General features: G+C 46.1%; 1 pseudogene; it reads left to right on the top strand.

Annotated features, from left to right (window-relative positions):
• Window positions 1-2747: 2747 nt before the first annotated feature.
• Window positions 2748-5786, top strand: LOC146172587 (uncharacterized; annotated as a pseudogene).
• Window positions 5787-20259: the final 14473 nt, after the last annotated feature.

Raw genomic sequence — 20259 nt, 5'->3', positions numbered from 1 at the left:
AGTGTGCTTGACATCTTCAAGCAGAATTTAACCCAATTAATTTTGATGCATGAGCTTCCTGACGAGAACTCTGTTGAGTTCTTAGATCTACGACTAAAATTTTATAACAATCACATCTGCTGGGGTAATGATCACCGCGCAAAAAGAAGCCCTACTATCAGCTGTGTCAGCGCATTCTAAGCTGGTAAAGAGAGGCATTATCAAGCACTGTCTGACAATTGGGCTAAAAAGTTAATGTGAGCAGATGATGCAAGAATGCGCAGCACTACAGATTAGAGGGCTGCCTGATTCCCGGTACCCTGGATCACTAGTGGTGTCTGTGGCTGAAGGCATGCTCCAGAAAAATAAAAAAACAAAACACGGCAGTCAGACAGCCAGGAAGATACCAGCGGACAGCGGATTGGCAGAAATGTATCGGTAATTCCTCATATTCATCAGACCTCCCACAACCTGAAGAAAATTGAAAAACGAGCAGGCGTTGAAGTGCTGTTTTCAGCGCCACTCAAATTTTCTGTACTCTGCAAAAAACCAATCCGTGAACTAACCAACCCAAGTGAAAATTTCCAGTTGGGAATCAGCTAGTCCCAACTCAACTGGATTTTTGGAAAATTCCCAACTGCAGCTGGGACCAGCTGCTATTGGGACCAACTGCAACAGGGACCAACTGCAACTGGGACCAGCTACAACTTGGACCAGCTGGTGTTTGTCCCAGGTCCCAGCTGCTGCTGGGCTCAGCAGCAGCCAGCGGAACATGCTGCGGCCTCCCCAAATGTGCAAACAAATTGTACCAGCAAGAAACACACTGCACAGTGCTGCTTTTCAGGTGCAGCAATATAGAAGACGCAATATAAAAGAAGCCAAAAACATTCATTTCAGTACCGACGGGGTACACGCACAGCTTTCAAGAACAGTGGCTTCTTCTGTTTTGTATTTTCTTCGAAGCTTTAGTATCATAAACAGCATCGCCACTCCGTCCACATCTTTCAAACAGCCCTTCGATGGTGCGCGGCTGAAATAGAAAACCAGAAAAAATTATGTTACTCACACCAGAACTTTAGCTAAATAATTTCATGAAGTGGAAAGTTAAATTAGAAAATGCAAATTTCCAGCATATCACATGCACAAAAAGCCGACGTTTAGATCAGCCTAACCATAAGCTATAAGTTCAATGCACAACTGGTAGGCAATTTGATCACTGACTTCATCTTTATTTAATGCCGTTTTTGATCGAGCACTAGCTCGGCAGGGAATTATTTTGCTTCAGATCACGCTGTTTACTGCATATCGTGGAGATACAGCAGCGCGAAAATTTATGTCCGCGCTAAAGCAAATAAATTGGTAATTTAACTGCACGGCAAAAATAATGCCACGGTAGAGCAACGAAAGTTGCGGATGATGGCCTGGACACATGAATCGCAAGCCGATATGGCACTCTTGATTTGGCATGACTCGAACCATCAAAGGCGTTAAGCATGCCGACGACGTCGAATACCAGAATAGTCGTACCGCTAATGGCCGCGCTGAGTTTCATGAGGCCGACTCTCGAGACGAGCTCCGGAAAGCAGCGACAAAAACCTCGAACGTCATGAAAACAGCTGCGTGATTGCCATCTTTTCAGAGAAATCTTGATAGCTGATATGGTCGCGTGCTCTCGTTTAACTGTAGAACACATTTAATGAACAAACAAAACAACCTCTTCCGGTTTCTTAACGCGCAGATATGAAGCACACGAATACGTACATCGGGCTGCTCTGCTGATAGGTATCCGTCTTCGCCATGCGATGACAGCCAAAGTGTTGTCTTCCTCTCGCCTAGAGAACAACTGATGAACCATTTCGACTTCAGAGCAAGTTTGTGAAGAATAGGCGCTAACACGAGTTTCTTCAAATAAACATAACGCTCACTCACCACATATGTCAAATCAACAAGTCGCGCCGTGCACGTGTGTACGACTAAGGCTCCTCCATTTGTGTACGACGGCTCCTGGGCGCCGCCATGCTGCTGTCAATGCGGTTTACTACCTACGGAACTAACTCACGCAATCTTAATTTTATATCACATTATGCTGCTTACGGCAGCAGAAAAAATATAACATAATTTTACGTACTAGTGCGTTGCTAATATTAGAGCTTTCGTTGCAAATAATGAAGTACGCAACTGACCAGCATACTGAATGCCAAATTGCTCAGCAGCTGGATGCCAGCTGGGACTATTGAGTGCTAATAAAATTATTTCTTCAAATTGTACCTGTGTAAACTTTTACTAAAACTAAAACCAACGATGCTACCGTTACCATCAAGCCCGGAAGAAAAACAACACTTGCTAGACCAACTACCTTCGCAGAAACCAACAGATGCTGTTGGGACCAATTCCTGCTGAGACCAGCTGGCCCAGTTGAAAACCACTAGAATTCCTGTTGGGACCAACAGGCCCAGCTGAAACTAGCAGATTCCCAACTAACCCAGTTGGAAACCAGCTGGTGTTGCAGCAGATGTAGTGTTTGTAATCGGCATCTAGCCGAATATTACCACTCTGTTGGCCACTATGGAATAAAAACATGGCGGCTTAACTAACACGCTCGCTTCATCTGTATCTCGCCCAGTCTAATCAATCGGACCCTATCACAGCCTCCGAGAACACTAAGATGGTGCCAGAAGTGCTCTTTTATCTCATGTGAGTACAACTACATCAAGAGTCAGTCCGTCCAATCACCCATCAGCAACAAGCGGCTACCGGAAATCGTAGCCATGGCACATGTGCTCCCTGCCTTCCCAAGTCTTGACCTGCGCGCTACCGACGACAACCATATTGGTCACGAATGGACGAAGTGAATAGAAAGGTTCGAAAACTTTCTTTTAGCTTGCGATATCTCGGCAGATGCACGCAAAAAGGCGCTCCTCCTGCACTACGTCAGTGAAGAAGTCTACGACGTATATCGCTCGCTCCCCGAGAGTGCTGCGCAAGGTGCGACGGCTACAAGCACGACCCAAACCACGCAGAGTACATCTATGCCAGAATACGATGCCGGTCGAGAGAAACTGAATGCATATTTTCCGCCGCGAGTGAACTCAACATTTCCTATCTATAAATTTCGTCAAGCTCAGCAAAACGTTGGTGAGTCACTGGACGCCTTCTACGCGCCTCCGACAGCTTTATCGTCACTGTAACTTAGAAAATATAAATTTCGTCAAGCTCAGCAAAACGTTGGTGAGTCACTGGACGCCTTCTACACGCCTCCGACAGCTTTATCGTCACTGTAACTTAGAGAACGTCGACTCTGAAGTCAAGAACCAAATCATTCTCGCCACAACGTCGGCTCGCCTCCGAAAGTATGCCATGCTTCATTCCCTCACGTTACCGGACTTACTTAAGCAAGGACGAATGCTCGAGGATGTCGAACGGGATGTGTCCGAAATCGAAAAGCGCGTCGATAACAATGCGGCGGTGTTCGCAGTACACAAGGAAAGACAACACCATGGCCAACACCCAAGAAATGAACGACTGATGCCACGGCAGGCCTGCACACCGCAGCGACCTCGTGTCTCGTCAGCAGATTGTAGTAACTGGGGCGGCAAGTGGCCTCACCAAGGCGGTCGATCCAGTTGTGCTGCATGGGGCAAGACTTGCAAGGCATGTAACAAGGTTGGTCATTTTGCACGATTCTGTCGCTCAACCAGGAGAACATTACACGCAGTGGACTGTGACAATGACTCAGACACACAGTTAGCCTGCAGTAAGAAGAGTTCAAGTACTAGAGAGCCTGCAGCCACCTGTGACACCAGTCCAAGCAGCCACGAGTACGTTTTTGTTGCCATGACTTCCCCTCAAGCAAGTTCATCTCCAAAGGCTATTGTCACTGTCAACAATGTGCCAGTCACTTTCGTAATCGACACGGGTGCTACAGTGTAAATTGTTGGCGAAAATGACTTCAAGAGCTGTCGCCTAAATGTGAATCTCCAAGAAACATCAATCAGAGTGTTCCCATTCAAATCATTGTTTCCACTTGAACTTTTGGGCAGTCTCTGTTACAATCAGATACAAAGATAAGTGCACTGAAGAAGACATTTTTGTAATTCCCGGAAACTGTGCACCACTCTTAAGCTTCGCAGCAGCAACCAACCTGGGGCTTGTCAAGATAACGTACCAAGTTTCTGACAATCCAGGTGACAAGTCAGTCGTGGAAGCATTCCCCAAATTGTTTAGTGGAGTTGGAAAACACAAAAACCAGCACATCCACCTTTTTGTGACGACTCAGTCCCACCTGTTACACAACCACACAGACGTATTCCGCTTGCCTTACGTGATGCCACAGAAAACGAACTTGAACGCCTCCTGTCAGAAGACATCGTAGAGCCAGCCATCGGACTTACACCGTGGGTATCCCCTGTGGTTATTGTGCCCAAAGCACATCAGCCTGATGAAAATCGAATCTGCATTGACATGCGTGTTGTGAACAGGGCCATTCAACGTGAACGACATTTGTGTCCGGGAGTGGATGACATCATTGTTGCCTTAAATGGAGCAACAGTATTCTCCAACCTTGTCCTGAAGAATGGATATCACCAGTTGGAACTTGACACTTCTTCAAGAAAGCTGACAACTTTCTCGACACAAGTTGGCTTGTTTCGCTACAAACGTCTCAACTTTGGCATCAGCAGTGCGGCTGAAATCTTTCAAAACACCATCCGCCAAATGCTCACTGTCCTAAATGTTAGTGACGACATCCTTGTTTTTGGGCAAACAAAACCTGAGCATGACGCCTCATTGAGAGCAGTTCTGCAGCGACTCCAAGAAGCTGGAATGACACTCAACGGAAAAAAGCGCCACTTTCATCAACGAGAACTGAACTTCTTTGGGCTTATTTTCTCAGCTGACGGCGTTCGTCCTGATCCCAAGAAGATAGCAGCCTTCTTACAAATCAAAACACCAGAGTCACCGCAAGAAGTAAAGAGCCTGCTAGGCATACTCAAGTATTCAGGCAGATTCCTGAGAAATCTAGCCGACCTCACACAGCCATTACGTGATAGAAGAACGTTGCATGGGAGTGGACAGAACGACATCAGAATGCTTTTGAGAGCTTCAAGCAAGCCATGTCTGATGCATCCACCCTTGCTTACTTTGACCCATCCAAGCCGACAGAACTGGTAGTAGATGCAAGTCCACATGGACTGGGTGCTATCCTCACACAACGTGTCAGTGAACACATTGCAGGGATAGCCTATGCAAGTAGAGCGCTTACATCTGTTGAAAGCCGCTATTCCCAAATAGAACGTGAAATGCTCGCAGCTGTATGGGCAATGGAACACTTTCGCCTTTATCTTTGTGGAATTCACTTTCTTTTGCTGACTGATCACAAGCCTTTAGTGAGCATACTGGGGGACCCAAGATTGTCACCATCTGCCCGCATTGAGCGCCTCGTTTTACGCATTCAACAATACAAGTTTGATGTACAGCCCACCGCAGGAAGTAGCAACCCTTCCGATTACCTTTCCAGGCATCCGGTTCCTGAGATGAAAATACATGCCCGCATCGACAAAGTACCCAACGAGTACGTTAACTTCATCCAGTGCCACAGCATCCCAAATGCCTTCTCAGTTCAAGAAGTTGCTGAAGCAGACCAGCAGCTACAATTACTTGTCAGTGCTATCCAGCACCCCACACCTAGCAGCTGGGTCTCAGTTGAACTGAAGCCATTTGCCTCCATAAAGACTGAACTAACAACAACACCTGAGGGCATCATCCTTCGAGGAATGCACCTAGTTCTTCCCACTAGCCTGCAGAAGTAAGCAGTGCTGCTCGCCCACAAGGGTCATCAAGGGATTGTCAAAACAAAACAAATGCTGAGAGAAAAAGTTTTGTTTCCAGGCATGGAAAAACAAGTACACACTTTGATTAAAAGCTGCCTACCATGTCAAGCAGTCGTTTCCCAAGCAAAGGAAGAACCACTTGCCATCACTGAACCACCCAATGGTCCCTTGGAGGAAGTTTCGGTTGACTTTTGTGGTCCGTTCACAGATGGAAAGTACGCTATGGTGGTAATATATGACTTCTCGCGATACCAACTAGTACAAGTCACACATTCCACAAGTGCGAACAATGTGGTCACCTTGCTGCGACGGGTGTTTTGCCAGTTCGGAATCCCTGCACAGGTAAAAACTGACACTGGACCACCATTTCAAGGCAGAGAGTTTGCTGCACTCTCGAAAGAGTTAGGATTTCGACACCATCGGATCACACATTTGTGGCCTCAAGCTAATGGTGAAGCTGAATGGGTCATGAGAACATTGAAAAAGCATGTTCACACAAGTCAGCTTGAGAACACAGATTGGAAAGTAGAGCATCACACTTTCCTGATGTCATACAGATCTTCCAAAAGGAAGATCACCATATGAAGTGCTGTTTGGCAGACCAATGAGGAATCTTCTGCCGTGCTACCCTGAAGCTCCTTCGCACAATAAAGACTTAACAAGGTTGAAAACAACCGCGCTCGAGAAAAAGGCATACAACAAACATCATCCTGACGCACGAAGACATACTCAACCAATCGCTTCTCTATCGGTCAACGAGTCCTGTGCAAGCAAGAGAGACGCGACAAGTTCACTCCATACTATGATCCAGATCCTTATATCATTGTAAGCATTCATAGATCAGAAATCAAGGCATCGAGAGAAAAAATAGTCATCATCATCATCATCATCAGCCTGACTATACCCACTGCAGGGCGAAGGCCTCTCCTATATTTCTCCACTTATACCGGTTCTGTGCTAGCTGCATCCACTTGACCCCTGCGAACTTCTTAACCTCATCCGCCCACCTAACTTTCTGCCGCCCCCTGCTATGCTTTCCTTCCCTTGGAATCCAGTTTGTTACCCTAAGCGACCATCGGTTATCCTCTCTTCGCACTACATGTCCTGCCCATGTCCATTTCTTCTTCTTAATTTCTACTAGAATGTCGGTAACTTGAGTTATTTCTCTGACCCACTCTGCACACTTTCTATCTCTTAATGTTACCCCTACCATTTTTCGTTCCATAGCCCTCTGGGTTGTCCTCAACTTAAGTAGAACTCTCTTGGTTAGCCTCCACGTTTCAGCCCCATAGGTGAGTACAGGCAAGATGCGACTGTTGTATACTTTCCTCTTGAGCGATACCGGTAAGCTGCTAGTCATAATCTGCGAGTGCTTGCCAAATGCGCTCCATCCCAAACTTATTCTTCTTGTTATTTCCTTTTCATGGTCCGGATCTGCGGTTACTGCCCGTCTTAAGTAGACATATTAGCCTGCTACTTCTACCTAATGTAAACTGCTGTTCCTTCCCGAGGCTGTTGAAAAAAGAGTAATAACGCGCAACTCAAGTTTTTTCAAGGATGTCTCTGGCCTCAAACAAGCATCAGCCACAACACCACTCGACCGCGATGACATCATATATCCACCACCTGAAGTGAACCAGCGTGCACCTCCTATATTGCAACTGCCTACACCACCTACCTGCATTGCACCAGAGTTCTCCAACACGGCGCTATCCACAGAAAACAGAAACCCTCCACGTCTTCTGTCTGACTTTGAGACCTGACTTTGTGACTGTTTGCGAGTGAGAGGCCTTTCTACAGTGGTCTGTGGCAGTGTGTACACATCCATTTAACTTTTCCCAAGGAGGGTAGTGTAGTGTTTGTAATCGGCATTTAGCCGAATGTTACCACCTGTTGGCCACTATGGAATAAAAACATGGCGGCTTAACTAACAGGCTCACTTCATCAGTGTCTCGCCCAATTTAATCAATCGGACCCCATCACAGTCTCCGGGAACACTAAGGCAGATTCCCAACTGCCCCAGTTGGAAAGCAGCTGGTGTTGCTGGTAGGACCAGCTGGCCCAGCTGAAACCAGCAAGGTCGCTGTTGGGACCAGCAGAAACCAGCTGATTCCCAACTGGAAATTTTCACCTGGGTAATGAAAAATTGGCTCTTCCCGCATTCCTCGGCGCTGGGCGACCGTGAGTAAGCGTACGCTGCAGCTAGGGAGCGACACATACATGCAGTAGGTTATCGTTGAACAGAATATCGACTTGCGCTCAAAGCATTTTAACTGCTCGCGAATGGCATGCCATGTGCGTGTTTGCGCAGCACAACGAAAAAGTTCACTTACTTGTGAATGTCCACTTCTGGCTCTTCACCCCTCTCGATGAGTTCGCAATATGCGACGCGTAATACTGCTGTGTCCAGGCACAGCGTAAAAAAGTATCGTCCTCGCATATGCAGTGCGCGCTGCGCGCTATGCACTGCGACATGTGCCGGCAGAACACTCGCTCTGTCGCCGTCGGCATCGCGCGGCACCGGCCACATCGACACCTGTAGGAAAATCGCATGGCTGTTTACACTTATTGAAGTGCAAACAAATATAAGGAAAATGAGGGGCTCGTTATGAGATAAATACAAGGGGACCAGCAGGCAACACGTGTTTTCAATTTTCTTTTTCATTAAAGAATACTGCATTCGTGCCGATTAAAGCAATAATAGTAGGCTGCCTGTTATATACAAACCCACGCCCTTCGAAATAAAGTCGTTATAATGTTTATGAGCTGCTATTTATTATATTTACCAATCTGGTGTCATCGCCGTACGCGGGGTCTTCAGGCGGCGGTGTTGGGCCTGTCTCCTCATCGACTGCACCAGCGCAGCTCGTTGGACTGGGCGACATCGCTTCCGTTAGGGTGTCCGCGTATGGCACGATGCTCAACTCCCGGCTGCGTCGCAGGAGCTCGCGCTCCGTATCTGTCATTTCGGGAAAGCTCAGCGAGTGAAGAGAGCAAAAGCGTCTGCTCCAAACCCAGGTGGCTGTTGTTGCCATGGAAATGACGCCGTCAAAAAGCGCGGATACTTGTTGACTTGAACAAGCCATCATTGCGCGCAAGCTTCCTCTACGTCAGCATCAGGTCGTGTTTCAATTGGAAGCGCCCTGCTCAGCCTTTGAAAGAGTGAAATGAGCGAAGGTATCCCTCTCAAGGGTGGTGTTTGCGTTTGCTTCTATTTTTAATTTTGTAAAATCAATAACTCTCGCTTTCATGAACCGATTTCGATGATAATTCTTTGGTTGACATTGGAACTGCATAAGGAACCACCTGGAGGCAAAAATTAGCCGCTTGTATAACGTCGCGGGGCCCCTTTAAGAAGTTCGCAGGGGTCGGTGTGGAAAGCAGTGACGAAATAAATCATCCGAAGTAGCACAGAATACGGGGCCCCACTGGCACCCGTATGAGCACGTTGTTCTCGGACAACAGCAATAACATCATCAAGGGCCTACTTTAGGGACTAAGCGGCAAGCCCAAATTGAGTTTGCACCTGCTTTTCCGATTTGGAAGAGCAGTGACAGCAGCCTCGCGAGACCATCGAATCAAGACAAGCCAGACAAGCCCTTGGTCAAGAAAAAGCCTGAAACCGAGCCAAGATCGAAGCGGCAGCAGCGAAAGTTGCGCACGCCGAAGGCTAACCTCTTTCCTTGGTTCAAGGAGAGTGACATGTCAGGCTCGTAATGCAAGTGTACAGGGGTGTTCGATTGCCCTCAATCTATTGTTTGAAGTGGAAAACCAGTCTTGCGTGCTCCTGCGCAATCGCATTATGATATGGTCGCGTGACGTTGTTAAAATCTAAGGCTTATAAATACCCGCCTGTATAAGATGCCGTAGCTATGCCATTGATTTTTCTGTCATAGTGCCGGAAATGACGGCTGACAACGTGAACGCCGGGTTTTTTTTTTATGGATGAAGGTTTTTAGCGCTACCGTTTTAGTAAGCAGATAAGTGATCAAGTTGGCGGTTCGTCTTGCAACGGCAATATTCAGCTCCCCTCGTGCCGGCTCCTCCTTACAAAGCGCTTCGCGAGGTCTTTCTTCAGACCTGGGTGTGTGTTCTTTGCAGCTTCCAAGTCGGAGAGGTTCGCGAATACCGTGCTCGAGAGTCTCCGCAACCAGCCACCCTTCATCAAACAAGTCGCCATTGTGCTCAGCGGGGGACTCAATTGCCCCGGATGAAGACAATGAGGATCGCCGGCAAGTGGGGCTCAAGCTGAGAGAGGGCCAGACTGAATGCGGACATGAGCCACTACTTTCAGGATTATGGCCTCTGTCATGCGACTCTTGCCGTTTTGCGACCTTTGAATTAGTGTGTGCGATACTTTGCCTGCCCCATCCACGATCGCCATGGTCACGGGCTCCTAGTCAAACTGATGTCTCGGCTTACCCACTTTACGTGCTGTGTTATTGTTTGTTACTGTACTGTGTTGATGTTGCATTTTCCGATTCGATTTAGCTCTAAAAACATGATCAAAATGTCTTGAGTGTTCTAGTTTTTGTGTTTTGTTTCCTTATGACACCTGTATTGGGAAAAGCTTTTGTGTTTGTAACATCCGCGGAAAACATTGGACAGACGCAGGTAGCCCGTTCAAACATTTTTGATGTAAGAAACCTCACTTGTCACGCATATAGTTCGTTAGATACAATTCTCGTGAGAAAATAAATCACACTCGAATAGCTCAAATCTGCCCGACTAAGTCACGCAATAATAGCTCAAATATACTCGAGGTGAGCCGCACCTACAAAAAAGACCAGCCTAGCACTCCAGGCATGCCTATATGGTCATCGAAGTTACTGCTGAGCCCGACATCTTTAGCGGTCTCATTCCCATTCACCCCTTTAGTTCCCATCAGTCATACTTTGTACGATAATGGCTATGAAAATAGAAATAAGTTTCGAATAAAATGCCTGACTACGATAGACTATCAGGTGTTCAGTACAGAAAAAAAATTTATTTCAACATTTCATTTCGAGCCATGCCTGCCTGAAAGCCGCCACAGACGTCTAAAGAATGTCAAACGATCACATACGCCAAAACATTGCCTTCATTGTAACTAAACGTTTTATTGGCGAACAGCTGCTACAGAAATCCACACTTGTCTGTTTTGTTGCCTGGCATCTGGTGAAATTAGTGTGCACTCCTTTTGTTTCATTTGGATCGTGCCGCTAAAATATGTTTTTACTGCGCCAGTTTAGAATTGCTACAATCTATGAGCTGATTGGAAACACATCAGTAATATGTGAACAACTATCCCACCATCTACGACCGCGGTAGTTAATTATTGCCACTTTCTGAAAGTGCAGAGTAAAGCTAGGAAGCTATGCATTCTTAAATAAAGCGTTTAATACCTGATCGCATTCACCTTAAGCGTTGAAAAGCAAATTGGTAAATGGGTATGTTTTCAATTTTCAAGAGATTTATTATTCAAATAAACGATTTTATTATTTGACTCCGCGCCAGCACAAGGTTAGAAATACAGTTAATGTACATGTATTTCCTTTGTGTGCATCCTTCCTAGCACATGTATAGTAACCTGCATAGTTTAGTGCTTTGTGCCCAAGACTTGTGCAGCAGGAGGCATTTCACGAGTGTCGTTAAGTGTGTGCATGGTCTCCTAAATAACACGGACCACAAGTGAAACCTCACTATACTATGACATCATCATTCTTAATTTACACCCTACTTCTCTTTAAAATCCTCTCGCCCCTTCCCCAGTGTGTAGTAACAGGCCGAGGTCCTTTTACCACCGATCAACCCCTACGCCTTTCTTCTCATAAAATACTCTCTATTCCCTGCGTCTTGAATACACCGCTGCTGAACGGTTCCTACTTTTTTCAGCAGGATCATTCTCTTGTCCATATCGCGAAAAATTTGAAATTCCTTGATAAGCGCGGGTTATCGCATATTTTGTGGCCACAAGAACGTATCTACCTTAATGTTACTGATCATGTGCGAGGCTAATGAAAGTTCGAAGTTACCACTGAAATTACAAAACGCTGAAGACCGTTCGGGCGCCATCCAATCGCAAAGGGAGCTCCTATGGCAGAACTACCCGCTGGATGAGGCCCTCTGCACCTCTTTACCTTCTAGGATTGCAGAAATAATCAAGAGCGGCGTTGCACGACGCGCTACTAATACCGAAACATGAGCAAAAACACATGGACTATACGTAATGTCACAAGCTTTCCGCTTGCTTGATGGCCTGTCGTACCGATTTCGGTTTCTGGTACAGAATTCTCCAAATCTTCAGAGGGCGTCTGCTTCTGAGCCTCACCATGTGGCGCGTTATGCATTCCAAGTGTTCAAATCTCAAGAAGCTAAACCAATTGTTGGCCTACGGTTTCGAACGGGAAGGACACCCACAAATGCTAAAATAGCGCTAGTACACGGCTCAGTAGCCGACTCCCTGGGCTCTAAACATTTGACAAAGACAGTACATTTCTGTTTTTATTGGCAAGCATCAAGAAAACAAGGTTCTTTCCTGCGCTAGCAATGTTTGTATTTAATTTGTGCGAAGGAAGCGGTGAAATAAATTGCCGGCCGCCTGACGCCACAATGACATTTATCTGCCGATGTAAAATCCTCTCTTTGTGCATGGGGTGCAGCCAGCAGATGGAACAGCCTCGAACCCTCCCCCCTTCTTCCAACGTCGCCGTCGTGCTTCGCTTCATGTTCGGCGCGGCTATCTGCCACGTGCTCCCGCGTCCCATTCCATAACGCTCACTTTTGCTCATCGGAAAGGTTTTATCAGTATCGTACGACCGTCGACTGGCTGATACAGTGGCGTTGAGATGATCTCCACCGTGACTTTCGCCCTTTCGCAGGTCCCGTCCGATGGAAGTCGTCTGTGGCCGGCCATATATGGGCAGGTTTCCGTGCCGTGATACCAAATGTGATCATGCCTAGAGTTTGGCCACGCGACGCCGCCATGGTGCGGTCAGGAGTATCCAAGAATCACTGACCTTCGTTCGCAGTCTTGTGCACATGCAGGAGCCGTCACAGCTGAGCTGAAGCGAAGTGCACATCTGGGGAGGGAACGAGAATGCGGGGGGGGGGGGGGGGATGTAATATGTTTCTTGAGGGCGTGCCGTCTGCTTGACTGATCTGCTTCGTTGCAGCTGCCACTCAAGATTTATGTCCGAGTAACGTGAGGGCCTAATTTTAGCTGCTGTGGGCTTGTAGCTTTGATAGCAGGAAAGTTGCAACGTTCCACTTACAACGCTTGTCATATATTTCATCTGCGGGTACTCTTTAGAGCAATGTTTTATAAATTGTTTAACGCACTGATATTTTTTACGTCGTAGTCCACTAACTGTTCAAAAACAAATGGTTGCAATAAGTTATTGGACATAGTAAGTTGTTTATTGCAGATATTCTTTACAGAGAGTAGCGAGTTTTAGAATAGCGGAACCCTTGCGGTTAAAGAGATAGGGTAATTTTGGTGCGACAATGCGCACGTGCATAGTGCTCCGGTAAATGGGCGAGAGGTGCTGTAATCAATCTGGGCATGTCTGCTAGCGCCCCGCTATTACCTCATTCCCATAAACAATAGGGCCTCAATATATGCAACGGACAAAAAAAAATTTGCGACGAAAACATTACTTTCTAATGCGAAATTTCAGCGCAGCTCATCAGCTGCCTCACCTTTTTCGATAGATTGAGGCAAAGGTTTCGAGCAAGGCATGTGTGTACTATTAAAGACAACTATTTTATTTTTCACACATATTCCTTCAAGAAACACTCCACTAACAGTTCTTGACTGTCATGAAGGAAGCTTAGTGCTCGGTGAAATGAAGAGAGGAATTAGGTTAGCGGGAGGTTGCGGGAGGCAGCGCATGGGCCCATAGAAAAGTTGCGTGGCAAAGAGACTAAAGCCACAAGCTGCAGACGAAACGAAAGAACCTTAGCACATATATTAACTGACCTAAAAACGCTGTAGCCAAAGTTAACAAGCGTCTCATCGAATTTCTAGTAATATATGCTTTAAAGGAAAATGAGGGCGGGCTAGTCTGGACCGGGCCTTCCTCGAAAGCCAAGGGACGATCAGTTAGAGATCCGGACTATCAAACTAGCTGTATAGACGCAAACTACATAAAAATATGATGTTTTTCTCTGTGGGTTATGAATTCTTCGTTACTGTACATGTTACCCTGCAGTTCGGTGTGGGCGCAACATTATTTATGAATTATTATCTTAGCAGTGTGTATCATATGTAGTCACCTCTTCCCCTTGAGGTCTGAAGCGTGCCTTTCATACGTGGTTCACAGGAATGGAAAGGTGCAGAATCTGTAACACTTGCTTCTGTGGACACCTGAATCATGCAGTAAGGGAAGGCAGGTGGGAGTGAAAGTGGAGCTGGTCAATGGAAAGGCACAGTATCTGTCACACTTGTTTCTGTAGACACCTGAATCGCGCCGTAGGGAAGGAAGGAAGGTGGGAGTAAATGTGCACCTGGTTACGAGAGACAACGCCGACGCCGTGAAACCGAGGAACGGGCGCCAAAGAGTTGCGCTCTAAAACAAGCTGATGCAGCTTCTTGGTGTGCCGATGCGTAACAGTCGATTAAGGTTAGGCTTTGCTTCAGACTAATCAGCCTCGGCAGTGCAGTCGACGCTCACTGCAATAGGAGGAATTTCGGGCATACCTTGCTTTCGCGCGCTTTGCCATCTCCTAGGTCTTTCGATGCACCAGCGCCGGACCGTCGACGCTCTTAATATACTTTTCAAGAATTCCCCGGCTGTACATTTCGCGCAACCCGGCCACCATACTGCCTAATACAAGTGATGTCGGTGACGCCCTTATTGAAGACGTTGTGCAGAAGTGATGGCTCGCATGTATTTTACTGACTAAGGGTCGAGATTGTTTATAATGACACATATAATAAAAAACGGCAAAGAAGGACACGGGAGACAGAAGATGGCGAAGTGAAGCGGTGGCTACGTTAGTGCCCGCTTTAAATTCTCGCTTTAGTTCAACGGTTCCATATTGCCTTCTGAGTAAATTTTGGTTACAGATCTGGGGGTGCGATCATGAAACCGTCAAACTTAGTTCAAACTGGACACCAGATTTATAACGAAACCTTCTTTCGAAGGTATTCGGGAACCGATGACCTCAAACAAGTACGAGCGGAGGCACTGCTTCACTTCTTTGCCGTTTTCCTCTATCACACGTGTCCTTGTTTGCCTTCTTCTATGCCATGTGTCATTGTAAAGTATAATTTCCTTCTCCCCTGCCGTATCACGGGATTTGTACGTTGCGTCCACGGCACACACATTACATTAAATGATGTCTTGATTCCAAAGACTGACGTGATAACAAAAGAGAGAGAGAGAAAGTATGTTATGAAAAGAAAGGCATAGCGGTCGGTCGGCGGTAAGAAGACCCTGGCTTGTTACTACACACTGGGGAAGGGGGAAGAAGATTTTAAAGAGAAGTAGGGTGTAAATGAAGAATGATGATGTCATAGTATAGTGAGGTTTCACTTGTGGTCCGTGTTATTTAGGAGACCATGCACACACCTAACGACACTCATGAAATGCCACATGCCGCACATGTCTTGGGCACAAAGTACTAAACTATGCAGGTTACTATACATGTGCTAGGAAGGATGCACACGAAGGAAACCCATGTACATTAACTGTATTTCTAACCTTGCGTTGACACGGAGTCAAATAATAAAATAATTTATTTGAATTATAAAGCTCTTGGAAATTGAAAACATACCCATTTACCAAGTTGCTTTTCAACGCTTAAGGTGAATGTGATCAGGTATTATACGCTTTATTTAAGAATGCATGGCTCCCTAGCTTTACTCTGCACTTACAGAAAGTGGCAATAAATAATTCACTGCCGTTGTCGTATATGGTGGGATAGTTGTTCACATATTACTGATGTGTTTTCAATCAGCTCATAGATTGTAGTAATGCTAAACTGGCGCATTAAAAACATATCTTAGCGACACGATCCAAATGAAACAAAAAGTGTGCACACAAATTTCACCAGTTGCAAGGCAACAAAACAGTCAAGTGTGGATCTTTGTAGCAGCTGTTGGATGCCAGGAGCCAGTGTTGAAGAATCATACAAACGGTCTAGCCTACTCTGAAGGCACCTCCCAGTACAAGTCATCCCTGACTGTCCTGAGCGGAGCGCCCTCCAGGCATCAACCAGATCTAGCTCCTCGACCAGCTCCCTAAGTGCCCGCGCTCCCTGCCTATCCCGCTCCTTGAGCGGAGTGCCACGAGAAGAGAGGCGATCCGCCCTGTCAAGGACACAGTTGAAATCACCGACCAGAACTATCTTGGATGGACCTATTAGTTGGGAGTCAAGGTGCCTGTAGAAGGCACCCTGAGCGCGACCATTATTCGGAGCGTAGATGTTAACTATGCGAATGCCAGTATCGTGATCCACGGACCGGACGCTGCCCTCAGCATCCCTGAAGTGTCGCCGAACCTTGCCGCTGAAGCATGGCATAAGGATAATACCAACCCCACGGGAACCCGACGCGCCATAGCTCCAGTAAGACCTGGTGCCAAATGTTCTGTCGAAGCTCCTGATCTGGTCAAGACGATGGATGTAGTTCTCTTGCAAAACCAAAATATCTGCGTTTAGAGCGAGCATGCTGAACGATCTCAGCTTGCTTGGAACAACGGGACATGCTACGACAGTTATACCAGGTCCGAGGATTCTGGGAAATGGCGCTGTTTCTGTTCTTGGTTGACGTCCACGCGATAGCCTTGCAATCATGCTAGACTACATGTACAGAACACTTGCTGCGTACGCGCATGAAACATCCTATCATTCTCTCCCGAATGTAGATCAACTAAAAAAAAAGAATAATACAGGAGTGCGCTTAAGTCTACTGAAGAGCGGAAATGGTGATGGTCACAACAAGGTTGTTTTCACTAACTGAACTGCATCTTCATTGTCATCCCTATTATCATCATCATCATCATCATAACTATCGCTACTAGAATCATTATGAACTAAATCATCGTCATCACTAACTGCAGTGTAATTATCATCCTACTCTCATCATTATCACTAATTGCATTGTCATTGTCATCGGTACTATAATCTCATGCTTGACAAGGAGAATTGCGACCATCTTCTCACAAGCCCGACTTGCAGTTTTCGCGCGCTCGGCTGGAGATCGGAGGGATAGTGGTTCAATTCTAAGTGGAGACAATTTTTTTGTTTAACAGTTAGTGGGAGCATTTCCAACATTTCCTGGCGACATTTGCGAGCCCATGAGCCAAGAAAGGCTTTCGCCTTAAAAGCAGCTGAGGTAAGGCGCCTAGTCACTGATCATCCTAGGGCGGCTCGATGGCCAGCGCCGCTAGAGACCAGGACGGGGTATCAAGGCACCTATAGGTCATCCGAGGGGTGCAACTATCTCTCTCTCTCTCTCTCTCTCTCTCTATATATATATATATATATATATATATATATATATATATATATATATATATATATATATATATATATATATATATTAATATATATATATAGATACTGAGATTAACAGGGGTATGATGATCATCTTGCTGTACACGTTTTGCGCATCGTAACGCGTCTTTGTAAAAGCCCCGCAGCGTAGAAGTCTTCCAATCTCAACTGTGCCGCAACTGGGCAGGCGTCACTAGATTACAGTCCGTGGCACACCCGGCGTTAGCGGCCACATATAATCCACACGCAAGTTGATGGCAGATGCGCGTGCCAGGTCTGGTGGGAACACAAGCTCTCTTTGCGTGAGGGCTACCATTGGGAAGCAGGTAACATACGGCAGTAACCAGTTTAAAGGCCCGAAATTAAGCATTTGTGCGTTGTGCTGCTCCTTCACCCTGAGTGAGGCATTCCGTGAGAAACCATGGCCTGCTCTCCTGCGGGATCGTCTAATCAAGCGAACGGGCTTCATTGCTTTCTTTACCGCAAGGCTCGTAAAAAACGCCGCTCACAAGTTTTAATTGACGTTCTGTCTGCCAAACCGATGAAAGAAAAACCTTACCTAATTAATCTTCACTAGTATGAAAGATCACTCAACACGAGTTGAGGGGGAGGCTCAGTTAGCAAGCTGAGCCAACATTTCGACAAGGCTTGTCTTTGTTTAAAGACAAGTCCACTTGTCGAAACGTTGGCTCTGCTTCCGAACTGGGACTCATTCTCAGCCCTTGTTCTGTGCGGCATCATACTGTGTAACCACCTTCTTTCTCTTCTACCATACCCTTCACTAAGTAACTTTGAATACAGAACATAATACTTTAGAGAAGGTCGTGGGACTCCCAAGACTAATAATTTTAAAGGGCTCTAACAGTTAGTCCTCAAAACAAAACGTTGGGTTACCTCTAGCTTACAAGTGGTGGTTACCAATTAGTTATCGTCTGTGCATTTGACTAAGTTAAAATCATATGGCATTAAAATTCGATGGTATTGTCCTGTAGTCTTTACAAAACCCACACTTTCCATAAGCAATTACATTAGTGACTACCTTTTATGCATCGGTTTGTGAGTTGACTTGAAATTTTTTAAAGTTCTTAACAACCTCTTTCATGTGAATGAAGGTGGTGTTGAAGTTATCCCAGGATTCCGGTAAGGTTGAAGTCATGAGGTTTCGCCAAAGCATGTTAGCCACTCCTTTTAGCGCAGTCTGCCCCCTGTCAATTACCAGAATCGCAGTCACATTGTCCTGACCAGCTGCGGTGCCCCTTTCCATTTGTTGTGATGCTTCTGGTACTTTGTTTCCCGTGGAATCTCCACTTCCTCGACAGTTCATGCTTTCCTTATTGTAGTAGGGAATATTTCGAAAACAATGCATGTGCACTGACCTCATTATTTTGTGCCTACATTTCAATTTTGCCTATACTTAGTCCAGTTACAATATGACCACTCTTAGGCAACGTTCGTTCTTCACACAATGTTAGATTCTGCAAATTTAGTTACTTATGTCAATTGTGTTAGACTTTCGTGCTTTGCCGTACCTTGTGAGATTACGTTTAAAAGATGGGCTGCTACAAGTGTGGCCATCCACCCATCTACCTGCCAACATACCGCAAATTTGTACCAGATAAAGCAGAGGGCATGCACTGCGCGCCTGCGCTTGCGCTCCGAAGGAAACAAGCTCACAATTTATGACCACAACAGTTCATTATACAAAACGCTGCATTAAAAACACTGCAATGACCCCACGACCTCGTTACACAAACCATAACCCAGCCACTCCAACCGAAAGCGGGGCCGAGACGCCTCGCGCACAAGGAGAAAGCGACTCACGCGTTGTCGGCCGAGCTAAGGTCTCTTGCAGACCATGCAGCCAACGAAATGATTAAAGCGCGCGGGACACATCACCAGGGAGGATGAGGCATACAGCCCTCCACTGAGACGTCTCCCATAGCCGATGACATTTAATTTGGCCAATACGCAACGAGGTGCTTTAGAATTCGTGGAAAGCAATTTTTCTGCAAGTGGCAAAGCGCATCAGTTTGTACGAAATTCTAAATCCCATTGAACGCTTATCTCCATTGCCAACAACGTCACCTTGAGGCGGACTTCCAAGGACTGACACAACTCCAGTGCTGCATATGAAGATAAATGGATGTTTATCTTTCAAAAAGTGTAGTAATGATGATTATATGAATGGCGACGATCACAAAGATGACATTCATGGATATGTAAATTATATAACGTGTGCCGCTGATGTGGGAAGGATCATCCAGCCGTCAAGTTCTAGTCCCAGCTTAAGCCTGCGATGTAGAGAAGTGAAAACAGAGAGAAAGAAAAAAATGATATTGTCAGGAAAATCAGTCACTTTGGGAACTATAAATAGAGGCTAAGTTTAAGTCCAACAACCAGAAAACAGATCAAATTGGTTTGTCCATTAAGTTCTGTGGGGATTCGCTATTTCTCTCGCCCACCAGACACAGCGAACGTACTAGACATTCTTGAGTGGCCTAGTATATCCTCCATCTCCTGGCTCCCTGAAGCGGGCTGTTCAGAGGGAGTACAACCATGTGAGCAGCTCCTCATTCTTCACGCTTTTATTGCCAGCGTCGGTGGGGCGGTTGCCTTAACATTATATTGTTTAACAGGAAGTAAAGAGACAGTACAGTAGAAGGCGTCCTTATTTAAGGACACCTGTGGCTCTTGCTGCCGCTCTCGCTTGTGATGCCAAGCTGCACTGAGGTGCCATCTCGGAACTCGATACGGTGGTCTCCCACCGCTCTTCTGCGACGCACGGCCCTTACGCTATGGCGCAGAAACCGAATTCGGTCTACTGCTGTAGACCGAACTTCTCCCCAAGTACGGCGGGAATCATGGCCAAAGCGAAATGTTTTATCGCATTTCGTGTTACAAAGTCACTATTCATTCATCTTATATTTTTATTTTAAAATATTTATTTTAAAATATTGGAAGCAATAGCTGC

This window comes from Amblyomma maculatum, unplaced genomic scaffold, assembly GCF_055883805.1.
Source record: "Amblyomma maculatum isolate TAMU_Amacu unplaced genomic scaffold, ASM5588380v1 scaffold_13, whole genome shotgun sequence".
Lineage (NCBI taxonomy): Eukaryota > Metazoa > Arthropoda > Arachnida > Ixodida > Ixodidae > Amblyomma > Amblyomma maculatum.
The sequence above is the reverse complement of the archived record's forward strand: the minus strand, read 5'-3'. Positions and strand labels throughout refer to the sequence as shown.